The following is a 10317-nucleotide window of genomic DNA, read 5'->3' as shown; positions in this document are numbered from 1 at the left end:
CTCACTGCAGCCTTGACTTCCCAGATTCAAGTGATCCTCCCGCCTCAGTCTCCCAAGTAGCTGGGACTATAGGCACACACCAACATACCTGGCTAATTTTTGTATTTTTACAACTAGTCAGGGTTTTACCACATTGCCCAGGCTGGTCTCAATCTCCCGGGCTTAAGAGATCCACCTGCCTCAGCCCCCAAAATGCTGGCATTACAGGCATGTGCCACCAAGCCCAGGGGGTTTACAGTTTTTCTCAGCATTTGAAAGATGTTTCATTGTACTGTTTCTGTTAAGAAGTCAGCAGTCATTTTTATTTTTATCTTTGCTCCTCTGCATGTAACAAATCTTTTTTCGTTTTTTTTTTTTTTTTTTTTTTTTTTGAGACGAAGAGCTGGAGTGCAATAGTGCAATCTTGGCTCACTGCAACCACCTCCGCCTCCCGGGTTCAAGCGATTCTCCTGCTTCAGCCTCCAGAGTAGCTGGGACTACAGGCACATGCCACTATGCCCAACTGATTCTTGTATTTTTAGTAGAAACGAGGTTTCACTAGGTTGGCCAAGCTGGTCTTGAACTCCTGACCTCAGGTGGTCCGCCCGCCTCAGCCTCCCAAAATGCTAGGATTACAGGCGTGAGCCACAGTACCCAGCCTCTTCTGGAATGTTTAAGATGTTATTTATTTCTTGTTTCCAGCAACTTGATTATGATACAGCATGGTATGGTTTTGGGTTTAGTAGATTTATGAGTTTTTGGGATCTCTAAATTATTTCTCATCAACTTTAGAAATTTTGTGATTATCTTTTTGTATCTCTACTGTTTCTCTTCTCTCCTTCCTCCTGTAACTCCAATTACACATACAGTAGACTAGTTGATAATGGCCCACAGATCACTGAAGAATTTTTATTCTGGCTTTTTCCCACCCTGTCTGTTTAAGCCTAGATAATTTCTCTTACTGTATCTTCTAATTCAATATTCTTTTCTTATGAAGTGTCTAATCTTTGATGAGGCCTATCCAGTAAAATATTCATTGCTAAGATTGTATTTTTTCGGTTTCACTTGGTTTTTCATAGCTTAAATTTCTCTCATTATGTTTATGTTTCCTTTTAAGTCCCTGCACATACTACTTTTTTTATGTTTTTGAGAGTGATGGGGTCTTACTTTGTTGCCCAGGCTCAGACTGATCACAAATTCCTGGCCTCAAGCGTTCCTCTCAGCCCACCCTACAATCACTTTTTTCATTTTTGTTTTTTGACCATTCATATCATCATGATATAACCACTCCTTTAAGTCCTTGTTTATTAATTTAAATATCTGTATTATTCTGGGGTCTGTTATAGTGACTCATTTTTCTCCTGGTAATGAGCCACCATTTTCCTTTTTCCTATACCCAGTAACTTTTTAATTGGATGCTGAGCCACTGCAGCTAACGAAGTCCGGCTAATTTTTATATTTTGTGTAAAGATGGGGTTCTGCCATGTTGCCCAGGCTGGTCTCATGGTGACACACAGTGACACACAGGTACAGTGGCTCACACCTATAATCCCAGCACTTTGGGAGGCCAAGGCAGGCAGATTGCTTGAGGTCAGGGGTTCAAGACCAGCCAGACCAACACAGTGAAACATCATCTCTACTAAAGATACAAAAATTAGCTGGCATAGTGGCACACGTTTGTAGTCCAGCTACTTGGGAGGCTGAGGCAGGACAATCGCTTGAACCCAGGAAGCAGAGGTTGCAGTGAGCCAAGATCATGCCACTGCACTCCAGCATAGGTGCCAGAGCAAGACTGCCTCTCAAAAAACAAAATAAAAAAAATTAGCCAGGCTTGGTGGTATGTGCCTGTAGTCCCTACTACTCAGGAGGCTAGAGTGGGGGAAAATCACCTGAGCCTGGGTGGTAGAGGCTGCAGTGAGCCATGATCATACCACTATACCCCAGCCTAAGCAACAGAGTGAGACTCTGTTTCAAAAAAAAAAAAAAAATAAAAAAAAAAAAAAAGGTGTTTTTAAGTTTGGAAGATTACATAACACAATATTAACATAAGCAGTTCCTGACTGAACGTTTTTCTTACATGTATTAGTTTTCTAGGGCTATCATAACAAAGTACTTTAAAAAAAAAAAAAAAAGAAATTTGGTCAGGCGCAATGGCTCATGCCTGTAATCCCAGCACTTTGAGAGGCTGAGGTGGGCAGATCACCTAAGGTCAGGAGTTCGAGACCAGCCTGGCCAACATGGTGAAATCACATCTCTACTGAAAATACAAAAATTAGACAAGTATGGTGGCATGCACCTGTAATCCCAGCTACTCGAGAGGCTGAGGCAAGAGAATCACTGGAACCTGGGAGGCGGAGGCTGCAGTGAGCCAAGATGGCATCACTGCACTCCAGCCTGGGAGACAGAGCAAGACTCCGTCTCAAAAAAACAAAAACAAAAAACACCACACGCAAATTCATTGTCTCACAATTCTAAAGTCTGGAAGTGTAAGATCAGGGTGTCAGCAAGGCCATATTCCTTTGAAAACTATAGAAGAGAATCCTTCTTTGCTTCTTCCTAGCTTCTGTTGTCATCATCAATCCCTGCTGTTCCTTGTCTTGCAGCTTTATCACTCCAATATGTGTTTCTGCCATCGTCACATGGCCATTTTCTGTTTACGTCTTTCTCTCCTCTTCTTATAAGAACAGTCATATTGGGCTGGCCGTGTTGGCACACAGTTGTAATTCCAGCACTCTGGGAGGCCTAAGTAGGCAGATCACTTGAGGTCAGGAGTTCGAGACCAGCCTGGCCAATATAGTGAAACCCCATCTATACTAAAAATTCAAAAATTAGCCAGGAATGGTGGCACACGCCTGTAATCCCAGCTGCTCAGGAGGCTGAAGCAGGAGGAATCACTTGAACCAAAGAGACAGAGGTTGCGGTAAGTGGGAATTACAGCACTGCATTCCAGTCTGGGCAAAAGAGTGAGAAACGGTCATATTGGATTAAGGCCCTTTATGATGATCTCATCTTGACTTTATTACATCTGCAAAGACCTCATTTCCAAATAGAGTCACATTCAGGTATTACAGGCTAGGACTTCTTTTTTTTTTTTTTTTTAAATGCTAGTCAAGTGAAGCAGTGGGAGTAGAGAAGGAACAAAGAAATCTGTAACTGTTTGTTATAAACACCACTGCACTCGGACCAGCCCAGGCTAGGACTTGTACATATATTTTTGGCAGACACAAGTAAACCCACAATACTGGTGGTACTTTCCTGACTCTTCCAAGTATTCTGCCATGAATACTACTAGTTAATGAAGCTTAAAAAACAATAAATGTTTTACTAAAATCCATGAAAGGGTAAATGCCAGGCCTGCAAGAAAAGGGACCAGCTAGGTAGGATACCTGTGAGTATGGGCGGGTGGAGGTTATAGGAAAACTACATAATCAGCTTTCTCTTTCTGTAAGCCCAGAGGCCTTGCTAGTCAAAGCATCTTTGACCATGTCAGCTGGCTTGCTATCGCAGGAAACAAAAATAGAACAATGAATTGCTAAAGGATTAACTCTATTTTTTTTTTTTTGAGATGGAGTTTCACTCTGTCACCCAGGCTGGAGTATAGCATTGTGATCTTGGCTCACTGCAACCTCTGCTTCTCAGGTTCAAGCGATTCTCCTGCCTCTGCCTCCCAAGTAGCTGGGACTACAGGCACACACCACCACACCCAGCTAATTTTCTTGCATTTTTAGTAGAGACGGAGTTTCACCATGCTGGCCAGGATGGTCTTAATCTCTCGACCTCATGATCCGCCCACCTCAGCCTCCCGAAGTGCTGGGAAAAAAGGCATGAGCCACCGCACACAGCCAGGATTTACTTCTTAAACCTGCGATTACTCTAATATTCTTAGGAAATCTTGCCTTTCTCCTTGGGAAACTGGGATCCACTGGAAAAGGTAAAGGACTACATTCCTCCCCACTACACCTTTGTATTTTCTCACTTCTCTTAATATTCTGTGAAGCTTAAATGGGTTTTATTTAGGTGGCTGGGATACAAGCAAGTACGAGGAAAGCTGAAGAATACTGATTACTTAACAAATAATTGTTAAGTAATTTTTATCAGCCGGGTGTGGTGGCTCACACCTGTAATCCTAGCACTTTGGGAGACGGGTGGATTGCCTGAACTCAGCCACCATGCCCAGCTAAGAAAAAAACATTTTTAAGGTGGCTCAGCTCTTCTCTTCCCACCAAAAATACCAACCAATTCTGTTCCTTTGCTATAACAAAATTCATCAATTTCCCCATACTTACCCAACAAAAATAGAAAAGGAAAAAAACACTTCATATTTGTATGACTGTATGCTTAATGTATTGAGGTTTTTTTTTACTGTTTTATGAAACTACTACATTGTCATATTCAACTGCTAATTGATCAGTTAGCCCTTCTCAAGGCAGGGTTAATTAAAAGGATAAGGCAAGTTTTTCTACCTCAGTGTTTTTATAATTACGTGTATCAGCTGAAATGTGTATTTTCAGCTAAAGAGAAACAATTCCTAAATTATTCTATAAAACCTAAGCAATTAGGCTGGGTGTGGTGGCTCACACCTGCAATCCCAACACTTTGGTAGACCAAGGGGGGACTACGGCTTGAACCCAGGAGTTCAAGACCAGCCTGGGCAACATGGTGAGACCCCCCCAACCCCCCAAAATCTCTACAAAACTGTGTTTAGAAATTTGCCAGGCAAGGCCGCATGCAGTGGCTCATGCCTGTAATCCCAGCACTTTGGGAGGCCAAGGTGGGTGGATCCACCTGAGGTCAGGAGTTTGAGAACAGCCTGGCCACCATGACAAAATCCCATCTGTTCTAAAAATACAAAAAATTAGCCAGGCACGGTGGCAGGTGCCTGTAATCCCAGCTACTTGGGAGGCTGAGGCAGGAGAATTGCTTGAACCCAGGAAGGGGAGGTTGCAGGGAGCTGAGATCACACCATTGCACTCCAGCCTGGGCAACAGAGTGAGGCTCTGTCTCAAAAAAAAAAAAGATACTAGCCAGGCATGGTGGTGTGCACTTGCTGTCCCAGCTACTCAGAAGGGTGAGGTGAGAGGACCATTTGAGCCCAGGAGGTCAAGGCTGAAGTGAGCTATGATCACATCACCGTACTCTAGCCCAGGCCATTAAGAGAAATTCTGTCTCAGGCAGGGGAAGCATTGAGGTGTCATCACTGTCATCATTTGGTTAAATCACTCAAAGTTAAAGCTATTTTCTGCCAAAAATAAGAAAGCATGCCTGTAATCCCAGCATTTTGGGTGGCCAAGGTGGTGGGACTGCTTGAGCCCAGGAGTTTGAGACCAGCCTGGGCAACACAGCAAGGCCTTGTTTCTACCTAAGATTAAAAAAAAAAAAAAAAAAAAAAAAATTAGCCAGATGCAGTAGTGTGCCTGTAGTTCCAGCTACCGGGGGGATAGGGAGGGTCCTGAGGTGGGATCAGTTGAACCTAGGATGGAGAGGCCACTGCTCTCCAGAACCCGTCTTAAAAAATAAAAAAGTGTAAACCAAAAATAAAATTCTAAGCCCCTAACCAACTGAATGAAGGTGAACCCTTCTTCTCTCAAAAGTAAACCTGAAACCCTAGTTCAGGCCATCCTGGGAATGGGTGGTCAGGCATGCCTCATTACACTCTCTTCCCTTTAGAATTCTGGCACAGCTGACCAGCATTAACATTAAAACAGAGACCTTAGGACTGACAAAAGAGGCCTGGCGTGGCGGGTCAAGTCTGTAATCCTAGCACTTTGGGAGGCCGAGTGGTGGATCACAAAGTCAGGAATTCGAGACCAGTCTGGCCAACATAGTGAAACCCTGTCTCTGTTAAAAATACAAAAAATTAGCCAGGTGTGTTGGTGTACACCTGTAATCCCAGCTACTTGGGAGGCTGAAGCAGGAGAATCACTTGAACCTGGGAGGCAGAAGTTACAGTGAGCTGACATTGTGCCACTGTACTCCAGCCTAGGCGATAGAGTAAAACCCTGTAAAAAAAAAAAAAAAAAAAAAAAAAAAAAAAAAAAAAAAAAAAAAAAAAAAAAAAAAAAAAAGAAGAAAAAAAAAAAGGACTGACAAAACATACTCTTGGTAGCAATAAAATACCAATATGATGGCAAACCCTAAAAGAAGTCCTCAGGAGCTGGGTATGGTGGCTTACGCCTGTAATCCTAGCACTTTGGGAGGCCAAGGCGGGCAGATCACAAAATCAGGAGTTCAAGACCAGTCTGGCCAACATAGTGAAACCCCGTCTTCACTAAAAATACAAAAAAAATTGGCCTAGCCGGGTGTGGCGGTATGCGCCTGTAGTCCCAGCTACTTGGGAGGCTGAGGCAGGAGGATCTCATGAACCCAGGAGGTAGAGGTTGCAGTGAGCTGAGATTATGCCATTGCACTCCAGCCCAGGCAACAGTGCGATACTTCCCTCCGCCTAAAAAAAAAAAAAAAAAAGTATTTCAGGATTATTTTACTCCCCTCTCCCTTTTTTTCCCATTGACACAGAGTCTCACTATGTTGCCCAAGCTGGTCTCAAACTCCTAAGTTCAAACAATTCTCCTTCGGCCTCCAACAGTGCTATGATTACAGGCATGAGCCATCATGTCTGGACCAAAATATATAGCTTTGACATATTTTGAAATGGCCCTGCAAAGCTGTCTGTAAGTCTTATAAGAAACATTTAACATTTGCAGTGCTCAGCTTTGAGTAGATGTTGGGGGTGTTGAGGTCTAGTGAGCAGAGAAGACTCTTGGCCAGACAGACGGCTTCTCACTGGCGGGACGCGTCTCACTGGCGGGACGCGAGGGTCTCCATGCGCTGGAAATCTCTCCAGTACCAGGAGCAGCTGGTAGATAGCAAGGAGCTGCAGCCTATTGCCAGCCATCTGATCTCCGCCAGGGACTTGGGTTCTCTGTGTAGATAGTTCCAAAGGAGGCTACCCCTGAGAGCCCTTAACTTCAACCTCAGGGCAGGCCCCTCCTGGAAACACCTAGGAACCACAGAGTCAGGGCAGCAGAGACTCCAGGCTTCAGCTTGCTCAGCTAAGAGAACCCTGGGTGCCATATCACAGAGAATCCAGGAGTCCTGCCAAAGTGCCACCAAGTGGCTAGTGGAGACCCAAGTGAAGGCCAGAAGGAAGAAGGGGTACAAAAGGGCAGTGGCTCCCCAGCTCACAGCCTGGGCCAGAGGAGGACCCGGCTGTCTGGAGCCACAGACCCCTGGGCATCACCGCCTTTCTGCCCGGACAGACTCATGTGCCCAAACACTACAGCAATGGAGGCAGGAAGCCGCCTTCCAGAGCCCCTACTCCTTGACAGAGCCTCTCTACTCTACCAGCGAGTCTGATAGTGGCCTAGGGTCTGTGGGAGGGCAGGAATTCAGCATCTCCAGAAGCTGTGCCAAGAGCTGGATGAAGCCATTATGGCTTTAGAAAATGATGAAATGACACTCATTCATGACTGAGGAAGTGCCCTGCAGGAAACAAGCCCTGACTGACCACCAAGGCTTCATACCCAAGAATGTCTGTGCTTCCCCATGAGCTTCCTGGCAGAAGCTCCTAGGAGTCATGAGTACCCCTGGGCCACTGCTAATAAGGACCTGACTAGCAAGGGGCCCAGAGCCCCCTGCTCCAGCCACATCTGGACCCATCAGTGACTGCCTGCCACAGCCTGAGTGAGACCGTCTTGGGGAGACCTTGCAAAGGTGGGGAAAATTGTTCCTTCTACTCCCCCAGGGAACTCTTGGGCTTAGAAATTCATCGTATACTTGACCAGGAGGCCTGGTATTTGCTTCGTCTATAATGTGAAGTGCCAGCATCAGATGTTTGAGAGCTCTGAACTGTGTACCCAGGTGCCTGGTTTTTGGGGAGTCATCCACAGAGTCACTCGCCCACTTGTTTCTGGTGCCAAGGATCTTGGGGGCACCACTTTCATCCCTGCTTTCCCTACCAGGAACCCGGAGGAAGGCATAGGAGACAGTTCCAGGATTAAGACTCTGGGCTCACAGGTAGCTATATGTATGCTCAAGGCAGAGTGCTGTGGGTGTGCCAGGAGGGGTAGCCCTGTTCGAGAGCAACTTCTGCCCTTTGTAAATTATTTAAGAAACGTGCTTTGTCATTTTATTAGAAAGAAGCCAGCCTGTGACTTTCCTAGCTAACACTGCTTTCTCATAATAAAGACTGCTTGCAGCCAGGAGTGGTGGCTAACACCTGTAATCTCAGCACTCTGGGAGGCCATGGCGGCAAATCATGAGGTCAGGAGATCAAGATCATCCTGGCCAACATGGTGAAACAGTCTCTGCTAAAATACAAAAAATTGGCCAGGCATGGTAGCACCCACCTGTAGTCCCAGCTACTTGGGAGGCTGAGGCAGGGGGATCTCTTGAACCCAGGAGGTAGAGGTTGCAGTGAGCCAAGATCGTGCCACTGCACTCCAGCCTAGGGACAGACTGAGACTTCATCTCAAAAATAATAATAATAATAATAATAATAATAATACTTTGCAGCTGGGCACACTGGCTCACGCCTGTAATCCCAGCACTTTGGGAGGCCGAGGTCAGGAGCTCAAACCAAGCCTGGTGAAGGCCGAGTGTAGTGGCTCACACCTGTAATCCAAGCATTTTGGAGGACAAGGCGGGCAAATCACCTGAGGTCGGGAGTTCAAGACCAGCCTGACCAACATGGTGAAACCCCGTCTTTAAAAAAATAATAAAAATAAAAATAGGCTGGGCGCGGTGGCTCAAGCCTGTAATCCCAGCACTTTGGGAGGCTGAGGCGGGTGGATCACGAGGTCAAAAAATCAAGACCATCCTGGTCAACATGGTGAAACCCCATCTCTACTAAAAATACAAAAAATTAGCTGGGCATGGTGGCGCGTGCCTGTAATCCCAGCGGCTCAGGAGGCTGGGGCAGGAGAATTGCCTGAACCCGGGAGGCGGAGGTTGCGGTGAGCCGAGATCGCGCCATTGCACTCCAGCCTAGGTAACAAGAGCGAAACTCCGTCTCAAAAAAAAAAAAATAAATAAAAATAAATTTAAAAGAAGACAAGCCTGGTGAAATCCCATCTCTACTAAAAATACAAAACAGCCAGGTGCGGTGGCAGGGCACCTGTAATCCCAGCTACTCAGGAGGTGAAGGTTGCGGTGAGCGGAGATCACACCACTGCACTACAGCCTGGGAGCAAAGCTCTGTTGGGGGGCAAGGGCGGGATGTTTGCATTTTGGGAAAAAAAAAAAAGAAAAACAAAACCATTAACAGTCTAGGTTATAATTCCAGCACTTTAGAAGGCTGAAGTAGGTGGATGGCTTGAGCTGAGGAGTTCCAGACCAGCCTGGACAACATAGCAAGATCCCATCTCTTTAAAAAATAACAAAATTTTTTGAAAAGAAACATTTGCAATCTATTCTCTCAGAAACCTGTTACTTGGAGGTTTCATCTGCATAATCAGAACCTTGGTCTCCACACCCCTATCTTAACCCAGACACTGCAGTCTGTTGATTCCAGGGATTTAAATAAACTCAACCAATTGCCAGTCACCAAATCTCTGAATCCACCTATGACCTGGAAGACTGCCCCACTCACCCTTGGAGTTGTCCCAACTTTCCAGACCAAACCAACGTACATCTTACATGCACTGATCAATGTCTTATGTTTCCCTAAAATGTATAAAACCAAGCTGTAGCCTGACCACCTTAAGCACACGTTCCCAGGATCTCCTTGGGCTGTGTTGTTGGCATTGGTGCAGAATAAATCTCTTCGAATATTTTTCAGAGTTTGACACTTTTCATTGACAAAAGTATTAAAATTTGTCAGTACATTACTCTGTTAATTTCATCAATAAACACTGCCTGCTGCATATCAGACACTGTACTGGACACTACAACTACACAATCCCTTCTCTTGGCGCACACTCAATCAACTAGTGAGCATCAGTTAGTTGAAACAAAGGGTAAGGGAAAAAGGAAAGGAGAAAGTTAGAGAAGTCTTCGTGGGGAAGGCCATTCCAAAAGCAGTCTTCCAGAACAAATAAGTTAACTGAGCAGGCCACAGCAGAGATGCAGTCTTCAAAGGAAAGGAAATGCAAAGTCAATGAGGAAAGTAATAGCAATGGATGACCCAGATGATAACAACAGAGGTTAACAACAGGAGGTGGCTCCTGTCAACAACAGTAGAGGGTGCCGGGCGCGGTGGCTCAAGCCTGTAATCCCAGCACTTTGGGAGGCCGAGATGGGTGGATCGAGACCATCCTGGTCAACACGGTGAAACCCCGTCTCTACTAAAAATACAAAAAATTAGCTGGGCATGGTGGCGCGTGCCTGTAATCCCAGCTACTC

General features: G+C 45.5%; 1 protein-coding gene and 1 pseudogene across 2 annotated transcripts in view; one reads left to right on the top strand and one right to left on the bottom strand.

The window, feature by feature from the left end:
- The window catches only part of MDN1 (midasin AAA ATPase 1), a 176290-nt gene that overhangs the window by 162462 nt on the left and 3511 nt on the right, over positions 1-10317 (bottom strand). The gene's annotated exons all lie outside the window — the stretch shown is intronic.
- Positions 6688-8173, top strand: LOC108288010 (annotated as a pseudogene). Its single transcript, XR_001818551.2, has 2 exons — positions 6688-7419; positions 7463-8173. The product of XR_001818551.2 is annotated as a protein PIMREG-like (transcript).

Source organism: Cebus imitator, unplaced genomic scaffold (assembly GCF_001604975.1).
Source record: "Cebus imitator isolate Cc_AM_T3 unplaced genomic scaffold, Cebus_imitator-1.0 Scaffold359, whole genome shotgun sequence".
Classification (NCBI taxonomy): Eukaryota; Metazoa; Chordata; class Mammalia; order Primates; family Cebidae; genus Cebus; species Cebus imitator.
The sequence above is the reverse complement of the archived record's forward strand: the minus strand, read 5'-3'. Positions and strand labels throughout refer to the sequence as shown.